Genomic DNA, 20,681 nt, shown 5'->3' on the forward strand with positions numbered 1-20,681 from the left:
TTTGATTTCTGTGTCCGTCCGTGTATTTAGACCCATCGGCGTAGCGAGGCAGCCATGGGCCCTGGTGTACTTTCTCTTTCCCTGCTGTGGCACTAATGTACTGCCTCTGCTTGTGTTACGTGCAGTGGAGTTATTGTGCTTTTCTGGGCTGCAGGCGTCCTTTGTAAATGTTATTTGATGACGTTGAACTATCTTACACCCCGTGTCTCTTCGATGACATCACTTCATTCTCGTTGACTCCTTTCCTGTTACACTACTACCACCTTCCATCCCTGCCTCCCTTCTTTCCTCCTTTCATTTCCTCTCCCCCTTCCCATATTCTCTCATTTCCTTCTCTCCGTTGTTTCTCCCTACCTTCAATCCCTCATTTGCTGATTGCTTCGCTCCTCCTGCCAGCTATTTTTTCTTTCTTTTTTCTTGCTTTCTTTCTTTCCTTCTTCTTTCTTTCTTTCCTTCTTTTTTCCTTTTTCTTTCTTTCCTTCTTTCCAACTCCCACCTCTTTATTATGTCACTTCTTTTTTTCCTTTCTTGTTCTAATTCATCCTTATTTCTTTCCATCTTTCTCGTTTTTTTTGTTCCGTGTTTCCTCCTTTCCACTTACTCGCCATTATCCCTTTTTATTCCTTTACTTCATTAATTTCTCTTTTAATTTTTATTCATGATTGTGTTTTTCCTATCCTCTTGGTTCTGTCTTTCTCGTTTTCCACCTTATCCCATACCACGTTCTGTTTTACTTTATTTGTTATTTTCCTTCGCTTTTGCTTTTACTTCTGCCATTTTTTCTTTCTTCTGTCTCTTCCTCTCCTTCTTTCGTTTTCTTTATTTTCCATCTTGCGCCCGCTCACGTTATATTACATTCTTTCTTTTATCTTCCTTTCTTTCTCTCTCTTCATTCCTCTGACTCTTTCCCTTTGTCTTGGATGTTTTGTTACGTGTTGTACGCTCATGATTAGAGTATCAGCCGCTTATCCAAGCCGCCTTGGCTTCTATAAACACGCGGCTTCACGTGATGTGTAAGGGCAGCTGCCAAGGTCAGACGGGCAGGTCTCACCGCGACAGGTATGTGCCGCTCTGCACTCAGGCGGGTGAGAGCCGGGCTTGAACTCGGGCAAACATTAGAAAAATGATCGGAAGTTTATTTGTTGGGAAATTGAGTTACTATGAAAACCATTGCGGTCCTCAGCGGGCCGGACTGCCCACTTGCCAGGTAGGCTGCAGATGGGGCTGTTTCCAGGCACACTAGCCCCAGTGCCCCATTTTAGTCACAGCCCCCAGCAGTCGGGGACCGGGTTGTATATCTTTGCCAGGTACTATTTTGGGGTGAAGTCCGACTCACCATCCGCTTTCATTGAACAAGAAGTGAAAATGACAAGTGGCCCTAATTAAGTGGGACAAGTTAACCCTTCATGCTTCAGCCAAAAGCCAATAACTCGTCCACAATTGCAAACAATGGCCATTAACCTTTCGCTCAGCATCCTGGGTCCACCCTCGAAGCCTTCGCAATTTTAAATTCAATCCATATGCTCAATTTGCTTGATTTACACTTGCAAATCCAAAAGCATGATTATGCACGTGTAAATCCATTTACTCATGCCTTTAACTCACGTGTGAGACGTTCTACTTTTATGGGTGCCCATTGGGAAATGCACACGGAACACCCCCAAAATTGGCAGAAATGTAAGAGAAGCGATTTCTCCACTGGGAACATATCTCACCAGTTGCGAAAGGTGCAAATGAACTTTCTTTAAGTACTCACATGTGCGTAATTGTTCACTGTTTTGTTCACAATTGTATCTGCTCCAATTGTGGGGGTCCTTGAAGGCTGCAACAGTCACTGATTCCCACAAGTGTTTCTGTGAGTATTCTACACATGCCCGCACCTACGGCACAAAGGCAGTTTTGAGCAGGTCCGAATTATCTAAGGTTTCAGATCTATCAAGGAGTCATTCGTTAATCCTCCTTTCAGAATTGAGGCCGAGAGAGCTGTGCCCATCATGGCAGAAACATCTTTCTTGGAAGTAAGGAAGTTTCCAGCGTGAACACATTTCTCACTACAGTGATAGAAAGAATTCCAGGTGAGTAAGCTTCAGTTATTACAGCCTCACACAATCAATCAATCAATCAATCAAACATGTGTAGAACGCACTACATACCCATGAGGGTCTGAAGGCGCTGGGAGGTGGGGGCGGGGGGCCGCTACTGATCGAACAGCCAGGTCTTGAGTATCCTCCTGAAGGTCAGCAGGTCTTCGGTTTGTCGTAGGCTCAGTGGGAGGGTGTTCCAGGTCTTGGTGGCGAGGTGGGAGAAGGAACTCCCACCGGTGGTTGTTCTCCGGATGCGCCGGACGGGGGCGAGTGCCAGGTCAGCAGCAGGGCCGGTCTTGTGGAGTGCCTTGTGTGCGTGGATGAGGAGCTTGAAGGATATCCTCTTGTTGACGGGGAGCCAGTGCAGGTTTCTCAGGTGGGGGGTGATGTGGCCGTGGCGTGGTACATCGAGGATCAGTCGTGCCGAGGCGTTTTGGATGCGTTGTAGTCGTTTGATGAGCTTGGTCAGGGCTCCCGCGTAGAGGGCGTTTCCGTAGTCGAGTCTGCTGCTGACGAGGGCCTGGGTGACAGTTCTTCTTGTATCTGTCGGGATCCACCTGTAGATCTTGCGGAGCATGCGGAGGGTGTTGAAGCAGGAGGAGGAGACGGCATTGACTTGCTTGGTCATGGAGAGCGTTGAGTCGAGGATGATTCCCAGGTTGCGTGCGTGGTCGGTGGGTGTCGGGGCTGCCCCCAGTGCCGTCGGCCACCAGGAGTCGTCCCAGGCTGAAGGGTTGGAGCCGAGGATGAGGACTCATTTGGATATTTCCCAAATATGGAAATGTACAGATGCATATTTCTGTGTGATGGAATGTAACACATATTTACAGAAACGTTTCAAAATTTCTTCATTAGTGAAAATATTCTTCCAGGAGAGAAATCACTCAACCTAACCCTCTCTCCACCATTCCTGTGAGTTTTCCCGACTTTTCCCCCCAACAATGTTTAGAGTAGAAATGCACCATTTTAAGTGTGAATATATCAATTTCTATATAAATGTTTGTTTATGGTATTTTACAGTTGTTGCAGCGAGGTCACAGGCCTGCACAGACAATGTCCATGGGAGTGCGACTTTATCAATTCCGAAACTCTACATTACTGGGCACCGCTCAGCAGCACCGGGTACAATGACAATGTATTTACCTGCATCAGATGCTTCCATCATTCCAGACCCAGGGGGGCTTCCTACATTTTTTTTTATGATCCCCATCACTGTCCCCCGCTTAAGGGCATTTTTCCTCTGGTGTTTCAGGGTACCAAACTGCCCCCCCTACACCTTCCCACTGTTTTTCAAGTGTTCACAGAGGGCTTGTGAGTATATCCATGTATGAGTGAGGGCACTTTTACATTTTGTGAATTACTGATAAACTAAACTAGTTGGTGGAGTATGTGCTCCCAGCTGTCAGTCTGGGGCGTAAATACCTATTTTAAATCCTGCCCAGGGGCGCTATCTGGTAAGTGGGAGGGTGGCGGTGGGAGTGTGGCGTGGTGACCCTCCCACCACCACGGTGCAAGTTCAATGAAAGGAGACATTCACTGGAGTTTTTGCCACATATCTTACCAACCCATGGCCTAGGTAGCCCCAAGATTTACTCCTGGAAGTCCGACTGTCTCGCGACAGCTCGGTGAGAGTTGGCACCAGTTCTATGTGGTGAGTAAACAGATTCTGAGATTTGGGGAGTCTGTCCTGTCTACATCTTTGTGGTCCTTTCACCTCAGTCTTCCTCTCAGACTTACCAAGAAGTCTTAAAACACTGTGGTTCAGCAGTTCAACTTGTGTTCCTCGGTAGAGGTTTCTTTCTGAGGGCCTGGTTTCTGCTTTCATGTTTGTTGTGAGCCAGTGAGTTACTCTCTTGTTATGGCATGCCCAGGTTCTGTAGGCACACCATGCTTGGTATGTGTTTGAAAGTTTTTAATTATTAGTTCTGTTATTGGTATTGCAGCATGCAGCTGTCTGTGCCAAGGCAGAGGAGAGTGCCATGTAATGTCATGCTTGAGTGATGGATGCAAACCATGAAATAGCACAACACATAGCTACATGAATTCCTCATTCGAGGGAGAAACTTGCTTAGTCATCAAACTAGAAGCAGAATGCATCGCAATGGAAATTTACAGGATAATGAACCAATTCTACCCGTTCCTTTTTTAGTAGGGACATATTTTTCAGATATCTGGAATTCGTGACTTTTTATGTTAATTTATTATATCTTACTTTTCTTACATGATGCATTTTGCCCATGTAGGTTTGCAGTCTCATTGCCTTAGACCCAAAATATACCTCGTTAATGAAATTGTAATAAGACTGATGAAGCATCGTCGATTTGAAATAAACTGGTCTGGACATTTTTATTGTGCCTGGGAGTCATAGAAGTTTTTTAACGCGCCAAGATGGCCGTAGTGCGTGAAGGGCAATGGACTTGGGGCTAATGGCTAGTCCCTATCTCTTGCTCCTGCTGGGCACCTCCTGGGTCTTTCCTTCCTTTCTGACAATAGGTAATGATGACGTCAGCCATGTTAGCTAAACAGTGCAGTAGAAGTATGCTGACGCCATATTTGAATGGCGCCTATGAATTCTTCCAGGTATGCCTGCCGCAGCTCAGCTAGTGTTAATCTAGTACATAGGAGCGCGTGGCGTGGCGTGGGTGAAACTCCAATGGGGAGCAGGCATAGAATAGGGAAGACAGGCCGTGGGCTAGAGACTGAGCTCTGAGCTACTCGCCTCCAGAACAGCGGAGGTCACCAGCTAACGTGGATCCTCATTCGCGATGGGTAGTGGTAAGTCGAGTAGGGGACGCCTCAGAAAGAAGTTTGATTGGATTCCCAAAGAAAGTGTTTGCTGAACAAGGGGCACCTAAGAGAGCTAGTTGCAAATGATGGAATGGAATCTGCTCAGCAGAATGTGCGGCTCCTTCATGACTGTAGGGTGCAACACCTACTGAGAGAGTTACACAGCGTGCAGACCAAGCCAGGTTGTTGAGTTAAGAGTAGATCTTTACCATAATAGTGAGTCATACAAGTGCTACTTAAAAATAACAGAATGGGCAAGGGCTGCCTGCGATTACTGTGAGCAGTGGTGCACTATGGGAGAGTACAAGTGCTGAGATGGTGTGGGTCTGCGGCACAGAGGTCCACAGAGTGACTGCGCGGTCGCCCATGCATCGTTGAGTTTGAGAGAGTTGCACACAGACACTTAGCATGTCTGGTTGGAGTAATCTGGAACATTATTGTGAGGTGAGATGGTACAAGCAGGCGTCTAGTTTTTAGTATGATGAGAGGAACTGAGAAGTGAGTGGGCATGAGATGTGGTTGCAGTACGTGGTGTGTGGTAGCGGAGTAAATGTATTTATGAAACTCATGGAACGCGTTAGTGCTGGAGGACAGTAACATCTAGAGCATGTCCCACTGGCTTGGAGGGACACACCTACTGAACTCTTAACAATATTTACATAATGGCCACTGTTGGTTTCCACCCCCAGATTTAGCTTGGCTATGTTTAGAATAGAACTTTTGTTTTAGCTGTTTCTTGGCACGCACCAGGCCTCCTCTTATAGAAACCTTACGGCGGTGATTATGTTACTGGGTGTTTCCTCGGTAGTAAGAGATGTGGTGGAACCTACTGCATGTGTTCCTGCGTTCCCCTGTAGTTACCACCAGCATGTGTCAATGGCTGGTGCAGGGTTAAACCTTCAGAACACGGTAGAAGCACTTCAAACTAGTGGTATACCTGGTTGTCTGTCATGTGTTAGATCATACACGCTTGGGGTGGTCTTTGTGTCTGGTAGCGTGTCTGGTAGTGTTGGAAAGCCGAGTGTTATTAGATGTATAGTTTTCCAGATATATTGGTTGTGTAGAAGTGGATTATAATACTGTAGAGCATTGCAACTAACTGTCCATTGGTCCTTGGGTGACTGTGTGTGTGTGTCTGGGTGTGTGTGAGTGTGTGTGTGTGTGTGCACATAGGTGTGCAAGTGCTTAATTTGTAAACAAAAGAAGTTCCAGGGCTTTCATCAGGAGGCCACTGCAGCCCGCACCACACATTGCCCCTGCCAGCGCTGCCCATGGCAGTACCAACACAACTACCAACCACCACACTCATACAAGTGCCACAATTCAGACTATTCCAGACCCCAACAGCTGTAAGAATCGCTTGGGTGGCAGGTGTTAGTCATTTTTAATTTTTAATAAACTACTGTTGTTGTGTTCATCTCTAGATTTTACAAACATCGCCACATGTGGCAGACAGTCATAAGTGCCGGTGCTGACAATAAAGTGCTGGTGCCAAGCACCGCACGCCACAGGCTCAAATTAAGCAATGTGGCAAAGTCTACTGCATCCTTCAGTGTTAAGTTTCTTGATGGTCTTTGTCATTAGTGCTGTGGTGTTTTCTTGTCGTGGTCTTCTGTTTGGTGTTGAGTTGCTTACATCAGGTACTGAGGTATAATGCTATATTTCCTGCAGTTTGGGTGGACTGTGCTGGTTAGGTTTCATGCTTCTGGAGAGCAGTATGCTGCTTTCTATGTGTTGTTTGGTGCATTGATGGTTTATGATAACATTGTGTTGGTCCCCCTAGGGTGCTGATGGGCTCAGAACGCTGATGGATTGAAATGAGTCCTTGCGTACAGCCCTCTCTCATGCTTGAGGCTCCATTTGTACTGGAGGAGGGTTTGATCTTCACACGGCTCACGTCTTGAGGTGGACCAGGAAGGCTCAGAGTCTCACTTGCAGTCACGGACAGCAATTACACGTGTGTGGTACCCAGGGGCTCGAGGATGGATTAAAACAGAGATGCTTTGAGTCACTGGAGTTGAGGGAAACAACCAAGAGTTGGGTCAGGCCGAAACGTCTGCCACCCATGAGAGAAACAAACCCACCACTGAAACAGGTGGGACACCGCCATTAGAGCAGAGATGTGGGGGCTGGCTGAGTTATGTGTACCAGGGGGTTTTACTTAGGGCCGGGATACTGAATGTACCGCCCAGACGCTGGGGTCAGGAATGCAGGCATGCAAAATGTAACACTTAGGGGCATATTTATAAGCGCCTATCGCCACCACCACGTCACTTTAAGTGACGTTGTGATGGCGATAGAGGCCTCGCCTTATTTACAAGGCACCCTTTCAGGCTGTACTTAGCGTGAAAGGGGAGGGCAATGGGTGTTGCAGTGAGCGTTCCAACGCAACACCCATTGATTTTGACATTGCCTCCTATTTACAAGGGCAGTGTAAATAGGAGGCAGCGCCAAAATTAAGACCAGGGAAAACCTGGTCTTGAACAGGCGAAACGTGGAGAAATACCTTATTTCTCCCCGTTTTTGCTGTTTCCATGTGAGCGGCCTTGTGCAGCACACACAGAAACAGCAAATTGCCTATGATTGTTTATGTGCATGATGGTTCTCCTTCCTGCACATAAACAATCTTTTTAAAAGAAATGCCGTTTTGCAACTTCTATGTGCGCTGCATTAAGCAGCACATATAGAAGTTATAAAACGGCATTTAAAGTTTGTTTGTATGCAGGAAGGGACACCTTCCTGCACATAAACAATCTTCCCTCGAGCTAGGCAGTTGAACTCGGTGCCAGCGCAGGGGGGAACGCAGGGGTGCGCCGCATTCTTGTGAATATGGCATATCCCTGCGTTTTCAGAATGGAGAAGTGTGGCATTAGCAATGTTTGCTTAACCCCACACTTCTCCATTCTGCTGTAAATATGCCCCTTAGGGTCTTAGTTAATGTTTGGTGGATGGTATACTCAACCACAAACATGAAAGATATCCCGTCCATCGCATTACAAGTGCGTTATTGCCAAATGCATTAGCAATACTGTAAACAAGAGTTTGTACTCTGCAAAACTCAAAAAAAGGCCCAGATTCCGAGTGTGTTGGAGGAGTCGATTTAATTTATCGCAACCGACAAAAGCTGACACTGTGGGGCTTGGAATTTATTGAGTACAATAAATAGCAACTATTCTGAGTTTCTGGGCAATAGCATGCAGATTTTGTCAGTTACTGTGCCAATATATGGATGCCACTGTAAATAATGTTTTCCTAAATTCCAGTAGGTTTGACCTGCTAAAATGTAATGAAGGATGAGGTGTTCAACACACCCGGCAATAATTGGGTGCAATTAATTCCCACACAACTTGGGATTCTGGCCCCTGCGCAAACAGTGGTCAGAAAACAGCTCTTTATCTGTGCTCTAGAGAAATTCAAGATCTGCTGTTTAAGGATAAATACGAACCTATCTCATTGCACATGATATTTCCAATTTTTAGGAAAAAATTGCATTTAAATTGAAGGTACTATCATACCCTCACTATGTCAGTCTGCCCCTGTCCCTGTGTCAGTGTGTCAATCCCCTGTGTCAGTGTCAGCATATGCCCTCTCTGTGTGTTAGTTTGTCCACCTCACTATGTCAGTGTATTTCCTCTCTTGGTGTGACTGTGATCTCTGTCCCAGTGAAAAGTTATTTCCTGATCCACAGGACACTGTACACGTGCCCGCGTTCTCCGTGTCATTTTATGTGTCTCCCAGGTCTAGCGTCAGCATATTTCGTGACCTGCTATCAGTATTTACCTTGTCTAAATGGTAGTGGATTCCCGGGCATGCTGTACATGTCTTCCTGTCCAACTATGTGTCCTTTTTATTTTCCCTGTGCCCCTCTGTCCCAGTGCACAGGGCACAATGTTATTGGCCTTTGGAACATGGACTGACCTTTTTGCTGGTCAGTTGTGCTGCCATTTTTTCACAATTGAAGCTGGGCTTGACACTTACAGTGGCTGTAAGAAATTGGATCATTGGTTGAGGAGGGGGTAACTACAGTGGCGGCTCCTCCACCATGGCGGAGGAGTATCGCCCCACTGCTTTCAGAAATGAAAGTAAAGGAAAATTAAAATGATAGTAACTCTTTGTTATTATCATTTTATTTGGTCCTGCTCTGGTCTTTGTGGGGCGGGGCTGCTCTGCTCTCGGAGCAGGGGGGAGGAGTGGTGGGCACACTGTAAGTGCACAATGACTGATTGGCTGGCTCTCCCAAACAGGCATGCGTACTTTGCATGTTCTTCACCCAGGCTGCATTACAACCTGGCAGGAGAAGATGCCCAGTCTCCCATTACCTGGCTGAGCGACGAACCACGGTGCTCAGACCAATCACAATGTGATTGGTCAGGGGAGCCTGGCTGTGCTTCCTGTTCCTGGTTGGGAGAGATGCAGCAAGAAGACAGAGAAGAGACGCGGCAACGACGGAGGAGAGACGAGGCGAGGAGGTACATTTTTTCCATCATTTTTTACACCCCTCTCCCCTCCCTCGCCACCCTGATCCTACTCATCTTAAGTAATAATCACAACCCTTGTCAGGGCGAATCCTCAAAGTCACTATTAACCTGACCTCAAACCCCTGGTAGCTTGGCACAGAGCAGACAGGTGTAACATAGGGCAATGTGCAAGGTATTTATGCAGTACCAAAATAGTAATAAAGTCAAAATGAAAAACACTTTAGTGGATGGCACTTTAGTGCTGTCCACTGGAGGCGTTTAACTTCTAGGCCCTGGGTACCTCTTGTACCATATACTAAGGACTTATAGTTAAGTTAAATATACAAATTAGAATACGCCAATTCAAACACATTTTAAAAGGATGAGCGAAGGCAATTTACTATTTTGCTAGCAGGGATAAAGTGTACAGAAATCTAAAACCAGCTAATTCCAGCAAAAGATGAAAAATCCAGGGTGACCATGTAGAAAAAGTGGATTTCCTCCAGTGGGCATTTTCGTTTGCTGCTCTAGTCCCTCAACTCAACTCGCTTCTCTAAGAATGGGCATTTAATGCAGGCTGAAGCACGTCCGAGTAGCAGTCTTCCCAGCGGTGCCCGTAGTGCCCGCCAAGGGCAAGCCTGTCAGTCCCCACCACACCTGGACTGCAAACAGCACTCTGCCATACTGCATTCTGTTCCGTCAGTAAGGCTACACAGAATGTTCTAAATAGGAACTATATTTTTGCCAAGAAACCTATTGCCAGTACCCATATTTCTCCTACCATGCACAGCAATAACTACTACATGGCTTCTTGATTAACACTTGCGCCGATTCCAAAAATACTCAGACCATTAAGGATCCTATTATTGATTATAACTTGGATATAATGGCCATTACAGCAACCGGTTCACTGATTATTCAGCAGATGTTGTTAATATTTCCCCTCTTAGTTATACATTGTTTGAATCCCACCACTCTGAAATGTGTGGTGATTGCCTGGCATTCTTGGTCAGTACCACTAAAATGAATTATACTTGTGATCCTTGTTTAGGGACTCTAATTATTAAAATCTCAGACACAAGTGGTACTTTGTGGACCACTGTTTTGGCATGTACACCACCTACTACGCGCTCTGGCGCCTATGAGTCACTCCATCTTAGCTCACAAAAACACCCATGAGTCACCGGTTATTTTACGAGGTGATTTGAATAAGATTTTTGTTTCTCCCTCTTCACCCCTCACCATGCAGTTTTGCAAGTTACTGGCTTTGCTTTATTAGAAGTTGTACGTTCGTCACACTTCTCATGTCAAAGGACGCTCCATGGATATTATTTGCTACAATTTACAGTACTGCCGATCTTATCTTCCTATCCGTCTCTCGTGGTGCGACCACAATGGGATACCATTCGCCTGTGAGCTTAAGTCCAACCAGGCTCATCTCCCAGGGGCTGAGTCCAGAAAATGGAACACTATGCTAGTGACCTGCGTTGTGAGCCTAAACCCTAAATCCCTCAAGATGACTGTAGTGCAGTGCCTGCTACACTATTTGCAAGAAATTGGATTGTTGGTTGACTTGGATGTGAGCCTTGGTCAAGCAGGAACCACAATCCAGCGTGAGGCACAAGCCAACCATAAATGAACCTGTGCTCAAACCTCTGATAGCTTGACACAGAGAAGTCAGGCGTACCGTTAGAGGCATGTATGAAGTATTTGTGCAGCACTTCAAACAGTAATGAAGTGTAAACACAAAACATAAAGGCTTCCTCACCAAGTTAGGAAAATAGTACTTTCTTTATTAAATACATCAAGACCAAAATGACAAAAATCCAATCAGTAGAAATGGAGAGATGCACTGTTAATAATTTTAGAAAAATATAGTATCAAAAAGCACAAAGCGCCACCTGGGAATATCTTGTTGTGCCAGACGAGGACAAAGTCACAAGTTCAGGCCGACCGCGATGGAGCGCAGGTTGGCTACAGGGGACCCAGTTATGCCCACTGAACAAAGTACCTTAAATCCTAGTTTGAGGAGCGTTGCGAGGATCTGTGTTGAAGATGAGTTGCACAGCCAGAGCGATGTGTCGGTTTCGAGATGCGGCAAGGATGCGATGAGAGTGTCTTTGTCGTCATCGAGGATCTGTCGACAGAGCTTGTGATGCGAAGTCTGGTGTCGAGGATGCGGCGCTGCTGGGGAGATGCATCCAATGAATACCAACCATTTGAAGCAAAATAGAGACAAAACAGATATTCTCTGCCCTCTTGCACCTACTGTTTTGGCAGAACGAGTTGGGCCCAATGCCCCCTCCTTTTGGCTCTGTAAAGAACTGATGCATAAAAATGGATTATTCTCAATCCCGGTCCGAGCAAGTCTCTGAGGTTGTGAAGCCCCGTTTTCTTCTGCTTCACTCTTTGAGGCATATTCTCTATCTCTTTGCCCTCTCTCAGAGGCTGTGGATTCTGAATGCTTTTGTCTTCTTTCATCTTGAACTACCAGCCTTTCAGACCCTTGGCTGCAGTTTTACCAGAACTTCGCCACCGGGATTTCTTTAGTGCTTCTCTCCCACAATCGTATCTCTTCAGTCTTCTTTAAACTGCTGGTCTAACAGCAGATCCTTGTCAAATCTATGTGTCTGGATCACAGAGCTATTTACTCCCCTATTGCCTCTCCTCTGCCCACCAAATGTAATTGGTACTGCAGCACTAGGCTCCTAAGATGTGTCAAGAAACAAATAGTAAAGTTTGTACTTTATAGGTCCCAAAATAAATAAATAAGCAATTAAATAAATAAAACCTATATCCTTGTCCATTTCCAGGGTAATCAATGACCCAGTGTCATTGCTTCTTCTCATCTTGCATCACATGCAACTCCCTGTCTCTGGTCCTGCATGTCTATCCCTCTCCTTGTGTCTATGGGCCTGAAAGAGAGTTTGGCGAATGTAACACTGTCACTCCACGACTGATATCCCATCCGCCTTATTCCAAGTGCATTTTGTCTCAAGTACTGTCCCACTCTCAGTGCCCCCTGCCTCAGCATATCTCTCTTCTTGGCCCAGGGTCTGTGTATTGGCTAACCCAGTGAATATGCCCCCTTCTGTAGTGTTGGCTTTCCAGCTTATTCACTGCTGTCATCATTTGGAATGTGATTATTCACGATGACATATTTAGAATGTTGGGTTCTTAGCTCTAGTCAGTTGGGAGTTTGGGACTGAGCTGAAAGGTTACAGCTCCTGGTGGGGTTTTATCATTTGGATTTATCTTAGTACTGATAATTACCACCTTGTACCATCTTACTCAATAAATACCTGTTATTACAAGAACCTACGTGGACCTGATCTTCATTTAATTCACTACACCTTCGCCCTCCCCAGTCAATTCCCAGACCTGGAGTATTTTCCTGCTCTAGAGCCAGGGTCTGCATTGTCTCAGTGCACTGCATTCTTCACCTGTTCTTACCACATTTATGTTTGTTAACCTTAAACCGCCTCAGTTTCCAAAGGGCTTTCTGTAATAACAAAAAGAGCCTTCAGCCAGGCATGTGCTGAGTAGGAAACATTTACAGAGGTAAACATTTACACAGGCAGTCACATGCTTGGTAGCAAATACCTTAAATGCGTGTACAGTATCAAATCACATTTGGTTATGTACTAAATGCTGTATAACATTCGTAGATAAAATGGTGTTCGATCTGTTTTATCAGCTCAGATTATACTGCTTGTCCAAATAGTGGGATTGTTTTCAGAGGTTGTCTATGTGTCTAAAATGTCCATATTTTGCTCACTCATCATTACAACTTTTCTAATTGATGCACGCTCAAGGCAATGGGTGGAATTGTGTTCACTCTTTAGAGACAATAGATATTACAATTCCCAGAAGGCAACAGATAGATCTCTTGAAATCTGGGTCAAAATACGCGGAAATGCAGTAAGAAACAAGCACTGGCAAAGCCAGTAGATCTCCCCTATGCAAGAAGTATTGGCTTTGGCAATGTGTTTTAGCCATGTTATACACCAGTGTTGCTGCTCTTCAGCATGGCCAACAGTTAGTGGCATTGAGTGTTGTATAGTGTTGTAGAGAGGAGTAGGGGAAGTAGAGTGCCATGGAGCAGAGTAGAGTGCTGTGGAGTAGAGTGTTGTAGAGTGGAGTAGAGGTCAGTAGTTCAGTGGCAGAGAGTGGTGTAGAGTAGAGTGGCATGGAGGGGCTTTGAGCGGGGTGGATTGGACTAGAGTGGGGTGGATTGGATTGGAGTGGGTTGGATTGAGGTGGGGTGGATTAATATAGGAAGCCGATTGGGTGGAGTGGATTGGAGTGGGGTGGATTGGATTGGGGTGTGGTGGGGTGGATTGGATTGCATTAGATTGGATTGGGTTGGATTGCATTAGATTGGATTGGGGTGGATTGCATTAGATTATATTGGGGTGGATTGGTTTGGAGTAGGGTGGATTGGGGTGGGGTCAATTAGGCTGGGGTGGACTGGAGTGGGGAGGATTGTGGGGTGGATTGGATTGAGTATGGTGGATTGGATTGGAGAGGGGTGGATTGGTGTGGGGTGAGGTGGGGTGGATTAGATTGATAGGGTGGACTGGAGTGGGGCAGATTGGTTGGAGTGGGTTGATTCGAATACGGTCTGGCTTTAAGAGATTTTTTCCATTTCAATGATGTTCTTCTATGTTTTCCACACTTGATTAATTATTTTCGTTCGGTCAGTTGTGGACAGTATCACAATAGTCTAGCCATTATAATGCACACTGATTTGTTCCTCCCCTTGGTTGAGAGGCAATAGAGCTAATATGTGCAATCACGTTTTCAGCTGCTGGTGTGCTCTCTTCAAAAGGTACCAAGGATACGAAGAATTGGCCGCAGTTCAATAGTATGTGCTGATTTGTAATTCCCTCAATGAAGCATCTTCCCACTGGTACTTTCTGACTCCTGAGTCCAACCTGAAAGCACACTGATACCTGGGAGGGATGCAAATCTACAAAGGCCTCGAGCACCCAATTCACGCGATCAGAGGTGATATGCCACATATCAAAAATAACTTTACCAGTGATATGTTAACAGTAGTCAACAATTTAAATCAATAATTAGCTCCTGAGTCTCCAGAGTCAAGACGAAACCCACTTATCATTCGATGGCTACAGCATTAAAGGCGCCTAAAAAATAGCTGCTAGCTCTGACATGGTCCAGTGGATGGTGAGCGGATCTTTGCTTCAGAAAGTTCTTGGGAACAATACATGTGGGAGAATGCTATGTTGCTAATTTGAATATCACTGTATACTAGTCTAACATCACTTGAAAGAAATGGGGTTGAGTAGGCAGGAGACGTGGGAGAGAAGGCCGACGGGGGCTAATAGAAGGGGCAAGATGGAGGGAATGTGGTAGGGCTGTGGATGGAGCAACCTTCCCAAAATGCTAATATCTGCCTGGGCACAGCAATAGAGCACTGTGGGTAGAGAGCCTGAGGTGGGTGGTCAGCAGGGAGAGAGGTATTGTGGGCTATGGAGAACAGTCCGAGGCTGATGTGAGTTGATGGAGGTTTAGAAATCTGGTTACACTGTTCCTTTGGTTGTAGTATGGGGACTGTGTTGCTGTGTGCAAAGTGGGCGGGGTGAGTGAGCGTATGGGCGGGGTCAAAGGTGTGGCTCACAAAAACAAACTATTCTGTGACTTTTTCAAGTCTTTCACCTTCAAATAAGGCACAGCTTGAATTAAAAATTAATCAGTGGTAAATGCACTATTGTGCATTAAGAAACCTCTATTAATTAATGCACTGCAGAGGTTTGTGTCTGAAACCAGAGAGCCCCATAATTTAATCCTGGTTGATTCAGTGGAGAATTGGGACTTTTGTATGTTTAGTGCTAAGTGGTCAAAGTCTGTGAAAGAAAGCTCTTTGAATATGTAAATCATTATTTTAAACTTGTATTACACACAGTATAAGATAGGCTGTTACAAAATGCCCAAAAAGGTTTAAGATAAAAAAAGTGTTCCAAAATATAGATTGACAGACTGTACATAGTAAAACAAATTTAACACTATCCTTTAAAGGATACACTTCACAACTCAGCTGGTAACCCCCTTGCAATACCACTTGAAAACAATGAATCTGCGTCATCAGGAAACGTCAAGTGACTCCATGAATTAAAGCCAACACCAGCTTCCAAGCTCCCTTTACATTTGCAGATTGACCAGTTGTGCACATTTACATTTCTTTCAGGCAGTGGGCACCCTGGCAAGAAGGCTGGTTTAGCTGTCTGCCCTCCCTTGGTTTCACAGCACAGGAAACTCCCAGCCTTACATTTTAGCTGAAGCATTTCAGCTCTCGGAATTGACCGTCCTGGGATGGTTGTATTTTCACAAAAAGTAGGGGAACTGTTTTTATAAAATTATTAAAGTATGGGTACGTCGTGCCCCTCAGACCCCGCCCACTTCGAACACTGCGCTGTTCAAGAGATACTAGAGCGGACCAGAGAGCCCTGGAAAGGAGCAGACTCTCCACACAGGGCCCACAATCAGATGCGCAACACTCAAAGCTTGTACAATCCGTGGCGGGTTTTACTACACAAAATCGACAATCTCCAGGATTATCCTCTCGTTTTCTGAACCAGAATAGTTCTGCACAGTTAGGTTTCTGCTAATCAAATAGTGGTCCTTCCCTCCTAACAGAGGGTGAGAGCCAGGGAGTGGGCATCAGATTGTAGACCTAGTGTGAGGACTGGTGCACAGGCAGGCAAGGGCCATATAAAGTAAAAGAACAGGGGAAGGGCTTGGTGGAGCGTGCAAGAAAGGAAGGAGCGCTTTTGGCAAGGAGAGGGTGGGCACAGTAAGTGTCCTACACATTTTTTGCTTAAAAACATAGAGCAGCAGAATACAAAACCCTGTACTTCTTCTTTTGCGTACAAATTAATCAAAGGTACTGCGCAAATATCTGTGAGAAAAAAATGCACAATACACCCTACCATGCAACCGAGTCTCAGCAATAGAGCGTCACCTGGTCACCCCAAATCAAGGAGGTGACCAGAGATTCTCAGTGGCGGCCATAGCCTGTGGAGCGACCTGTCCAACTAAATTGCCATAAGCCCCTACTGAATAATGGCAACAACAACTGTGCAGCCACAGTACTAGAAAGACAAGATCCTGACCATTGGTACCCTGTCGTATGTGAATCTATCATGGTAACCCAAACTAACCAGCGCGGCGCAAATCCATTGCAACTGCAGTTGCTTTGAGTGGCGGCTCCTCCGCTAAGGTGGAGTAGCGTCGCCCCACTGCACTCTGAGCAGCGCAATAAAGGAAAAATAAAATGATAAAAACACAATGTTATTATCATTTTATTTTTCCGTACTGAGCCACGTTTGGGGCGGGGCGATCTGTGCTGTCGTAAAAGCGAGCAGGGGGAGGAGTGCTTGGTGCACTTAAGTGCGCATGATGGTTTGGCTGGCCATGTTGGGACGGCCAAACAGTCATGCGCACTTAGCATGTTCTCCACCCGGCTATATTGCACAGCCTAGGGCGAGAACATGCACAGGCACTCAGTCCCCGTCTGAGCACTGAACCAGGCCGCTCAGACCAAACACGACTCTGCTGTCATGCCGGCAAGTTTTTTTTATTAGATGATTTTTTCCCTCAATTCCCCCCCGTCGTCTCCGTCTCCCTATACCCCCACTTTTGTTGTGTGGCGGCTACCAATGGTGGCTGGGTTTTGTCATGAAAGAGTAACTACACAAGGAGATAGTTTCTCTGGGCAAGTGGACTTTAGGGGTATAGACGGAAACAAGGTAGCAGGGATCATGGGAAAAGAGCAACACAGAGCAGGAAGGGCTGAGGGATTGCAGGGAGGGAGAGGTACATACGTTGAGAGAACAACACGAAAACAGTGAAATGTAGTAGGGGATGGGAGGGACGGGGTGGGTGCAAGGAACAACGTTGAAGAAAGAATTGAAACTAGAAAAAGCAAGCGGCATGGAGGGACCAGCAGACAGGGAGAGTGAAAGTGAAAAAAATAGTACCTGAATCATGTCGGGAGCAGCAGGCGCGCACCGATTAACTTTAATCACTCAGTACTTGGTCCCTGCTCCAGAGAAAGGATCGGAAATGACGTTTGGCCAGCACTGGCAAATAAAGCTGCTAATAAGAGGGGTACGAAGAAAACAAAAGGGTAAGCAATGGGAGGCCTCCAAGCCCTTTTTTGTTTGGGGAGTTTTACATAGCGCGAACTCAATCCGAAGGTATCAGAGCACTTTACATGAGCACCAGCTGCGTTACAAACAGACACATTCATTTTGCTAGGCACAGGGAGATTAAGTGATTTGCCCTGAATCACAGGATGTTGAGCATCCCTGCCGAGACTCAAACCCGGTTCCCCAGCTTTGGGGTCGAACACTCTAGCCATTAGGCCATATACAACAGTGTCACCCAAGCGAGACACATGCCCTAGGCCATGCACTCGCAGGCTTGACCTGTAAAAGAGAGAGTAAAATGATTTTGTGTGTGTGTGTGTGTGAGTTGTGCATGTGATTGAGATGTGTGTGTGCGTTCGGGAGACTATGGTTCTAACCTCAAAATTGCTGACCTTGGAAAGCAAACACCTGTGTTCTAATCATGTCTTCAGTACTTGGGCAAAAATGTGCGATTATTTCTATGTGCCTCAAATCATTAATGTCACAATGTGATATTTACGGTAGAGTACCCCGTTGCTCCTTTAGTTTATGTCAATGATGTCTCAATAAAATATAAATATAAAATAAAATTGAATAAAATAAGACATAAGAAAGGGATAACACTTTCCCACAGTTTCCACATCAGCTTAGATGGGAGATTCCGTTTATGATAAAGCATCCACTGGGCACACTTTGCAGAAATCTAGCATTGGAAGTCCACTCTGGTGCCACCTACAAGAAAGTGCAGTATTTCACCACCACCACCTGCGAGGGGTACAGGTAGGTTGCCTGTGTCTGATCGCTTCGTGGCAGGAATGGAACTGAGACACTTTCCAGGGCGTGGTTTTTCTTAAGTTTGAGTATGTTTTCAAATCACATTTCTGGTTGTCAAGCTTTGGTGTTTACATTTAGTCTGGGTTATTGCTATCTGAATGCAATCTAAAAAAACTTGGATTCAATCTCTTTGTTGCCTGCCCCCCCCCAAAGATCTTGGAGAAGCATATCAATCAGGAGTTAGCCAAATATCTCCTGGATCAAGTACTCCTGGACCCCTTGCAGAATGGGTTCAGGAAGTATCATAGCCCTGAATCAGTGCCTATTGCTTCCGCGGATTGTATCCGCAAGCATGAATATTGGGAAGATGCGGCTATCCTGGTTTTGCTAGACCTGTCAGCAGCCTTTGACACCATGGGGCATATTTACAAGGGCATAGCGCCACCGAAGCATTACTTTTGCCGACGCTCTGGTGGCGCTGTGCCCTGCTCCATATCTACAAGGCAGCGTGAAACCACTTTGTATGGCTTAACGCAGCTTTGTAAATGTGGCCCGCCTCAAAACTGTTTTCTTCAGCACAGGGGTGTGCAAAGGGTGATGCTGCAACACCTATTGCTTTTCGACACTGCTCCAGATTGGCAAAGATCTGTAAATTTGAAGCAGCGCCCAAAACTAGCGCCTTTCAAAAGGAGGTGTTAATGTGGCACAACGAAGAGAAATACTTTTATTTCTGTCCGTTTGTTGCTCTTCAGAAGGAGCAAAACACCATTGATGATTGTTTTTGTGCAGGAAATGTGTCGCTTCTTGCACAAGCACAATCATTCCTGCAACACATACACCCTTGCACAATGGTGCAAGACTGCCTGCACTGGCGATAGGCAGCTTTTTTAGCTCCGGCACAGGGTAGTGCTCAGGGGTGACCCATATTCTTGTTTATATGGCACATCCCCTCATTTTTTAAATGATGCAGCTCGGCACAGCTAAATTGCTTGCAGCATGGTGCTGCGCAATTTCATTGTAAATATCGCCCATATCTTCATCAGTGTTAGTGCAAAGGTGCGGCAGACCGGGCTGAAGGACAAGGCCCTTCAGTTGTTGGAGTCCTTCCTATGTGATAGAACAATCACAGTCAGTTGCGGAGACTTCAGAGCAGCACTGTTTCAGCTTCCCTGTGGGGTACCCTAAGGGTCGTCCCTAAGCCCTGCCCTATTTAACTTGTATGTTGCACCTCTGGCAAAACTGGTACTCTCCTACAGTTACCAGGTGTTGTCCTATGCGGACGACATCCAGATCATCGTTTCTATCTCCGATGACTGGGAAGAGGTAGCGGACAGGTTTAGGGCTTGTATGCAGGAGATTAGCAGGTGGGTGAAGGAGAACTGGCTCAAAATGAATGGGGAGAAAACCCGAGATTGAGGTGTTTAGAGTGGACAGGTCCATCTGGACTCACCGCCGGTGGCCAGAAACTTGGAGTTCACATGTTCTAGTGGTAGAGGCCAAAAACCTGGGGGTGATTTTTTATAACACCTTGACTTTCAACACCCAGGTCAACAGAACAGTGAGCTCTTGCTTTTTGATGATTGGGGTCTTGAAGAAAATACTGCTGCTTCTTCTGAAAGAGCTCAGGGTGTCAGTGAGCATTGCACTAATCTCCTCCCACTTAGCCTGCTTTAATACCCTGTATCTTAACTAAGCCTGGGCGTTAAAATGCGCTCCGCTCGCGGAGTTTGCAGATTTTTGGCAACTCCGCATTCTGCTTTGTACGCGGAGTTACCGAAAACTCAGCGATCCGCGGCGTAGCGGAGTTTTTTCCTTGTTCACGCTTTCAATATACATTTTGCCTCACGGTAGCAGCTTACCGGGATCCCTGCATTCGCCGACGAGTTTTCCTATCCGTTCGCGTGCGCCACACGATTTTGGTAGCCGGCCGCGCGATCCCGCGAGAGTGTGCGATCGCGAACACGTCATTCGGACACACCATACGACATCCGGCGGAAGTTTAGTGAAGCTTGCGATGCCGAACACGCAAAATTTGCAATCTGAAGAAGAATATCTCTCGAGCAGCATTAAACCTTCTTGAAAATGATGATTTGGATGAAAAAAACTCCTCAGATTGACATTTGGCTGTACTTTTTTGTGCAAGGAGTCCTTTTTCTTTTTTTACTGTTTTTTTTTGGAGAGGAAGGAAGTGCCCCAGAGTCTACAACTTCCTGTTCCTGTCCAGCAGGCTCCTCCCAGTGCTTTGTCCATGTCTTGTTCACTTTTCATTTGGATTTGGAGCTGGAAGGATCACCCTTTGTGTCTGCTGCATCATATATCATTGAATTTGAGGACTTTTGGATTTTAGATTTTACAAGTAAGTTGGTGTTGTTTGTTTGATTGGGGCTTTGCAGTTGCTGCAACTACAAATATTGTACTTCTCATCA

Source organism: Triturus cristatus, chromosome 6 (genome assembly GCF_964204655.1).
Source record: "Triturus cristatus chromosome 6, aTriCri1.1, whole genome shotgun sequence".
In the NCBI taxonomy this organism is placed as follows: Eukaryota; Metazoa; Chordata; class Amphibia; order Caudata; family Salamandridae; genus Triturus; species Triturus cristatus.